Genomic DNA, 6,092 nt, shown 5'->3' with positions numbered 1-6,092 from the left:
CAGCTGACCCCGGCCAGCTGGAGCCCTGGTGGTGCACGGGCCTGGGGCCTCCTGCGGTTCCCGCTCCCCGTCCGCAAGGCCACCCCGGGAGCCGCAGACCTCGACCGCGGTCCTGCGCGGGGCTGCACGCAGCTAGAGGTCACTGCCTGGTCCTCGCCCCCTGGCTCGGGCCCCGGCCCGCACCTTTCAGGGAGCTGATCTCCTGCTGGATGGCTCTCGAGGGGTCCATGTCTCCGCCGGGACTGAGGGCGGCGCGGCTGCCGCCACGCAGAGCCCGGCCCCGCAATGCACTGCCCGGGCCAGAGCCGCAGCCTGGGGGAGGAGCCCAGGGGCCCGGGGCGGGGCTTGCCAGCCCGGGGCGGGGCTTGGGCTGATCAATGCGCTTGGCACCACCGCCCTGGCGCGAGCTCCGACGGCGCACCGCCCCCGCCTCCAGCCCCCACCACTTGCGGCCGGACCCTGCTAACTCCAGCCACACTGCCGGGCCAGGGCCGGATCTAGGGGCCCACCCCCGCCCACCGCACAGCCCCGCACGGCGCCCTCAGGCTCGACTGACTCCTTGCAGGAGATGCCCACAGGTCTGGGCCACCCCCAAGCTCCACGGCCAGCACCCTGGCTGCAGACGTAGGCGGATCCCACCAGGGCAGGGGCTGGAGGCCTACCCGCAGCGGTGCCCCGGGTCCCTGGATCGCCCGTTCATCACCACTCTTCGCGCCCCAGCAGCCTGCTCTGCCCACCCTCGCCCCTCTCCCCTGGAGCCCAAGCCCCCTCCCCCACCCTCATGCTCCTCCAGGCCACCTCACCCGGTCCTAGGACTCAGGATGCTCTCTCCACTCTGACTGCTAGGATTTCACGTCCAGCAGGACTCCACACTGCACCCCAGCCTCCATGTCTCCCACTCAGCAGACCCCAGTCTGGCTTGTCCTGGGACGGATGCTCTTGTTCCCCCAGCTCCGGGTGCACCTTACCCACCACCCACGGTGCAGGCCAGCCCCCTGGGTCCTGGGGCTCAGCTGCCACCACCAGTCCAGGGCCCTGCACGGCTCCTCCTGGATCCCCCGACCCGACCCCTATCGCTGAGTGGGTCAGTAGGCTGTCACTGCTGGCCTCCGGGGCAGAATGTCGGCATTGGCAGGGGCGGGGCGGGGCGGGGCAAGGGTGGAGTCTATCTCGTACCTCATGAAGCCATAAAGCAGGAGCCGTGCTCACACCTCAGGTGTCAGCCCCAGGTCTGCACCCTGCCTTTCCACCCTGGTCGCGCACTGGGCTGCAAGAGACAGAGACAATCTCCACAAGATGTGGCCAGCCTGCCTCAGTCTCCTTCCAGGCCAGGCCGCCACCTCTAAGCAGCCACCCTTATTGCCCACAGGCCCACTCATCAGGTCAACCAGAGGAGTGCCTGAGGCCCTTCACTAGTCGCTCACATGGGGCTGCCCACCTGGAAGTGGCCACTGCAGCCCCCGGCGCCATGTTCAAACAGGGGGCTCCCAGGAAAGTGGTGGCAGCTGGGAAGTCCAGTGAAGAGGTGTTCTCAGCCTGCCGCTGCCGACTCTGCCCCAAACGGCAGCCGCAGTGAGCCTCGGAGGTTGGGAACAGCCACGCGGACCCTGCAACGGCTCCTTCTCAGAACAGGCTTCCCAAAGGAAGGGGCAGTGACGCCGGACCAAAGGCCAGGCTGCAGCTAGCAAGCACAGGGAGACCGACGGCACGTGCAAAGGCCCAGAGAAGGGGAGAAGGGTCTGGCCAACCCCAAAGACTGGAGACGGAGCAGCAAGAAGGGGGCTGGAAACAGCTGTCGGGGGGTTCACCAATCCAGGGAGGTCCCTCTAACTACCTTGGACAGGGGCCTGGGGCGACGGATACGGACAGGGAGGAGGAGGGGGCGCAGGTTCTCCAGATGCAGCAGGAGAGAAGTGAAGGCTCCGGCCCTCCTAGGGCCTCAGCTTCTACTGGCCTCATCTCCAGGCCCTCAAGAGGACAGACAGTCTGACCAGCAGCACAGCTCTCTCAGGCCCAAGTAGGGCCCTAGCCGGTCACCTGGACCAGGGACTCTCACCGTGGGCGAGGCCAAACCCTCTTGAAGCTTTCCGCAAAGTCCAGGAGGCAGCTCACACCCTCGGGCCCCTGGGCCCTGACACCACAGCCAGGTTCTCCCTTCCTCCCACCCCCTCCAGCCGGGACAGAGCCCTCCTCACAAGTCCCGGGGGACGCTGACAGCTTGGGCCATGGGCCAGGGTCAAGGAAGGACCCCTGCCCCTGCCCCCACACAAGTCCCACTGCCTCCAAGACCCCACCTGCCCTCAACGTTGTGCTCCTCCCTACGGCTCCCCAGTTTCGAGCCTGCCCCCTGCCCCCAGCAGCCCGCCCTGCTGGGGCCACAGCAGGTGACCCAGGCGGTCCCACACAGGGGCCCCACGTGGACAGCCGTGCCAGCAGACACCTTCCACTCAGGGTCCCCAACAGTCACCCAGCGAAGGCCTGACCCAGTGAAACCCCACAGACTGTGCCCTGAAGTGTGAGCACGGGGGCCATCTCGCCCCAGAGCCGTGTCTACACCTCAGGAAGCCGCCGGCCAGGCAGGAGCCAACTGTCCGCCAGGGGGGCCGCCCCTCGCGGATGATGACAGCAAGAAGCCGGCCAGGCCAGGCGCTCTGGGAGGCTCTGGGGAGGTTGAGGCCCACCGCAGCAGCGGGCTGGGTGCCGGCCAGGGCTCTCGGACACCCTGGCGAAGGCTCTCACCTTGGGCCCGGTCCAGCTGTCTCTGTGCAGCCCCGTTCAAGAGCAGCATGGTTACCAGGCACCTGCCAGAGACTTGGCTGCGGGCCGCGGGCTCCCGCCCCCACGCCCCCTGCTCCATCGTTCTGCCCCTAAGTATCTTTCAATCCCCTCGTCGCTCCCGCCCCCGCTGCCTCCACCACCGTGCTGGGCCTGGCCGCTGCCTTCCTCACCCCCCGGGGCCCCGCGGTCCCACTTCAGGACTCTGCCACAGGCCACTCGTGCACACAGGCCAGGTCCCTCCACAGCCCTGCTTTCTGCCCCCCACCCCTGCCTGCGAGCACTGTGGTGGACCCCCCCCAGGCCGGCAGGGACACGTGCGCTCCAACACAGAGACGCCCGTCTGGGGGGCCGGGGCGGCTGTCTCGCATCGCCATACCCCAGGCCTGGTCACGCGGGCCTCACCGCCAGGGAGTCCGAGGCACGGACTCTCCCGGTGCTGGGATGAGGCACTCCCAGAGCCTCGATTAATATAGTTTTGCCTCATTAATAGGTTAAAGGGAAAAACCTGTATATTGATCTCGAAAATGCTGACAACTCCTTTGCTAAAACCCAGACGCAGTCCTGATGTTTAGAAAGTGGCCCAGTACCCTAGGGACAGCGACACGTGAGCCTGGACACGCTCGCCGTGCTCGGTGAGGACGGAGGGCCTGCAGGCAGCAAGCCCGTGCTCCTTCAGGCTGCGAGGCCCTCGGGGTCACGGCGAGGGACACCCCTGAACCCACGCCCAGGTCGCGCAGGCAGGCAAGCCTCCGGCGGGGCCTCCGGCTTCAGCTACATCTCTAAGAGACCCAAGAGAGTCGGGGCCCTTGGCCGGCTCAGTCGGTTAAGCGTCCGACTTCAGCTCAGGTCATGATCTCGCAGTTCATGGGCTTGAGCCCCGCGTCAGGCTCTGTGCTGACAGCTCAGAGCCCGGAGCCCACTTCGGATTCTGTGTCTCCCTCTCTCTTTGCCCCTGCCCTGTTCACACTCTGTCTCTGAAAAGTAAATAAAAAACATTTAAAAAAATTTTTTTAAGAAAAATGTAATGGGAAAACCGTATTCATTAGCAATGCTAGATACAAACTGCTCTGGAATAAGACAAAAATCACTCAGAACTTAAGTACGGAAAGCCCCCCACCCCTCCACGCATAAGGAAAGACCGGGCCCCATGAAGGGGGGACTCATGCTCGCCCAACATCGCAGAGCCGATGCCCCCCCCAGCGAACCCATGCGTTCACGTTAGCTCCGGCTCCCATCAGCCCTCCCGCTGCGACTACCACCTCACCCCTCGCTCACGGGACCCACAGACTGGCAGGGCTCCGCTGTCTCCGCTTAAAGTGGCTGCCGGGCAGGGGTGACCGAGCGTCCCCCAGGGCACAGCAGACACAAGTGCTGGACCCGGCAAACATCTCAGAAACTCCTTAAATACTGTGTTAGAACAGAAAACGCCCACCTGCCCCCCACCCGGCGAGCGAGCGTGTGAGAAGCCTCCCTAGCCTGTCCCCTCCCTCCCGCCCGTGCGACCGACCGGAGTCACTTGCTGGCTCCCTGTTTCTTCCTCTGTGATTTCTTTGTGGAAGGTCAAGCACATACAAACACGATTCTTGGTTTTCCTCCTTTTAGCCCAAAAAGTGACCCCTCCCATGTCCAGGCTGACCCTTGATTTTCCATCAGCCCCCCCCAACCCCAGGGCCCCTCAGGAGCACGGCTCGCGGGGCTCCATCGGATCGGATGGGACCTGCGCTGTCCCTGGCCTGGCTCCCACAGCTTCACCAGTACAACCCAGAAATCCAAGTTTTTGGATCTTTGGCAATCTGATAGGTAAAAACTGGTATCTTGGTGCAGATAAGGCTTACGTTTTACACAGTACTGATCCAGAAACCCTAGTTCAAGGCAATGCCATAGATACACCCAACAACCTGCTCCAAAGCCACTGCTTGCAGCAAAACACAAAAAATTAAAACAATTACAAAACCAAAACTAACCCGAATGTTCTATGAGGGGGCATTGGTTTAAATAGGATGTGGTTACCGTACAAAGGAATGTTACATGACGGGATATTGTATTATCAATAGACGTTACAGAAAGATGTCCCTGCCATGACATCAAGTAAAAAAGAAGTTACACGTGTGTCTAAAATAATCTATGGTATCAAATTATAAAATTATAAATAGACTAAATCGTACTACAAAATGCAGTGCATTTTTTTTTAAACAAGCACAAACCAAAGAGATGTGAAAGTTTTACAATACATCAGCCGACACTGGAGGGGCATTTCGGGGAGGGTTGGAATGGGGGCTCCGAAAAAGATCTATTCACGTCAGAATCCCCGGCGCCTACAACCATGGCCTTACTTGGAAACCGGGTCTTTGCAGATGTTACTAAGCAAAGGGCCTCAAGATGCAATGATCCTGGACCACGTGGACAGGCCCTAAGTCCTTATGAGACACAGAAAAGAAGAGACGCGCAGAGGAAAAGCCACACAAACCCGGCAATGCCAACAGCCACCAGAAGCTGGGAGAGGTGAGGAAGGCCTTCTCCAGGGCCTCCCAAGGAAGTATGGCCCACACGATGACTTTGGACTTCTGACCTCCAGAACGGAGTCGATACGTTTCTGGTTTTTAGACCCCGTGTTTGCGGCACTTTGCTTCGGCAGACGCAGGAGGCTGGCCAGGGTTTCGTTACGGGGCGCAGGTGAGCAATACCTACGAGCGGACGAGGCTTCAGAACCGGGCAGTGGACCGAGGAGTGTGCCGGGAAAACCCAGATGCTGGAGGTGATGCCGGGGCGGGGGGGGAAACCCAGCAGGAAGAAAGGGGGGCGCCTGGGTGGCTTAGTCGGTTAAGCGTCCGACTTTCGCTCAGGTCATGATCTCGCGGTTCGTGGGTTCGAGCCCCGCGTCGGGCTCTGTGCTGACTGCCGGCTCAGAGCCTGGAGCCTGTTNTGCCGCACACGGGAAAGTTCGAGAGGAAAGACACACGTTGTGGAAGGGGCTGTTATGCAAAATAGGGAACCGCACTGGGGACCCAGGAAAGTCACAACCTGTTCAGGTTGCAGCACAAGTACGTGCTGGGAAAGCGGGCCCTGGAGAGAGCGCCAAGGCCGTGACGCACAGGCCCGTGCCGGCCGGGCGCAACGTCTGGCCCCCGGTCCAGCCAGCCATCTCAGCAGAAGCCGGGGATGGAGAGGGGCCTCCCAGAGGAGTCCTGTGGACACCCTCTTGCCTGAAGCCACGGATCCCCGCGACACACCAGGGAGCCCCCCAGGTTTGTGAGAACGCTGTAGGGGTAGAAGCACCACGAGCTGGCACGGACGGGGCAGAGGTGGGATCCGGG

The sequence above is a fragment of the Crocuta crocuta genome, unplaced genomic scaffold, assembly GCF_008692635.1.
Source record: "Crocuta crocuta isolate KB4526 unplaced genomic scaffold, BGI_CrCroc_1.0 scaffold327, whole genome shotgun sequence".
In the NCBI taxonomy this organism is placed as follows: domain Eukaryota; kingdom Metazoa; phylum Chordata; class Mammalia; order Carnivora; family Hyaenidae; genus Crocuta; species Crocuta crocuta.
This window is presented reverse-complemented; position numbering follows the sequence as displayed.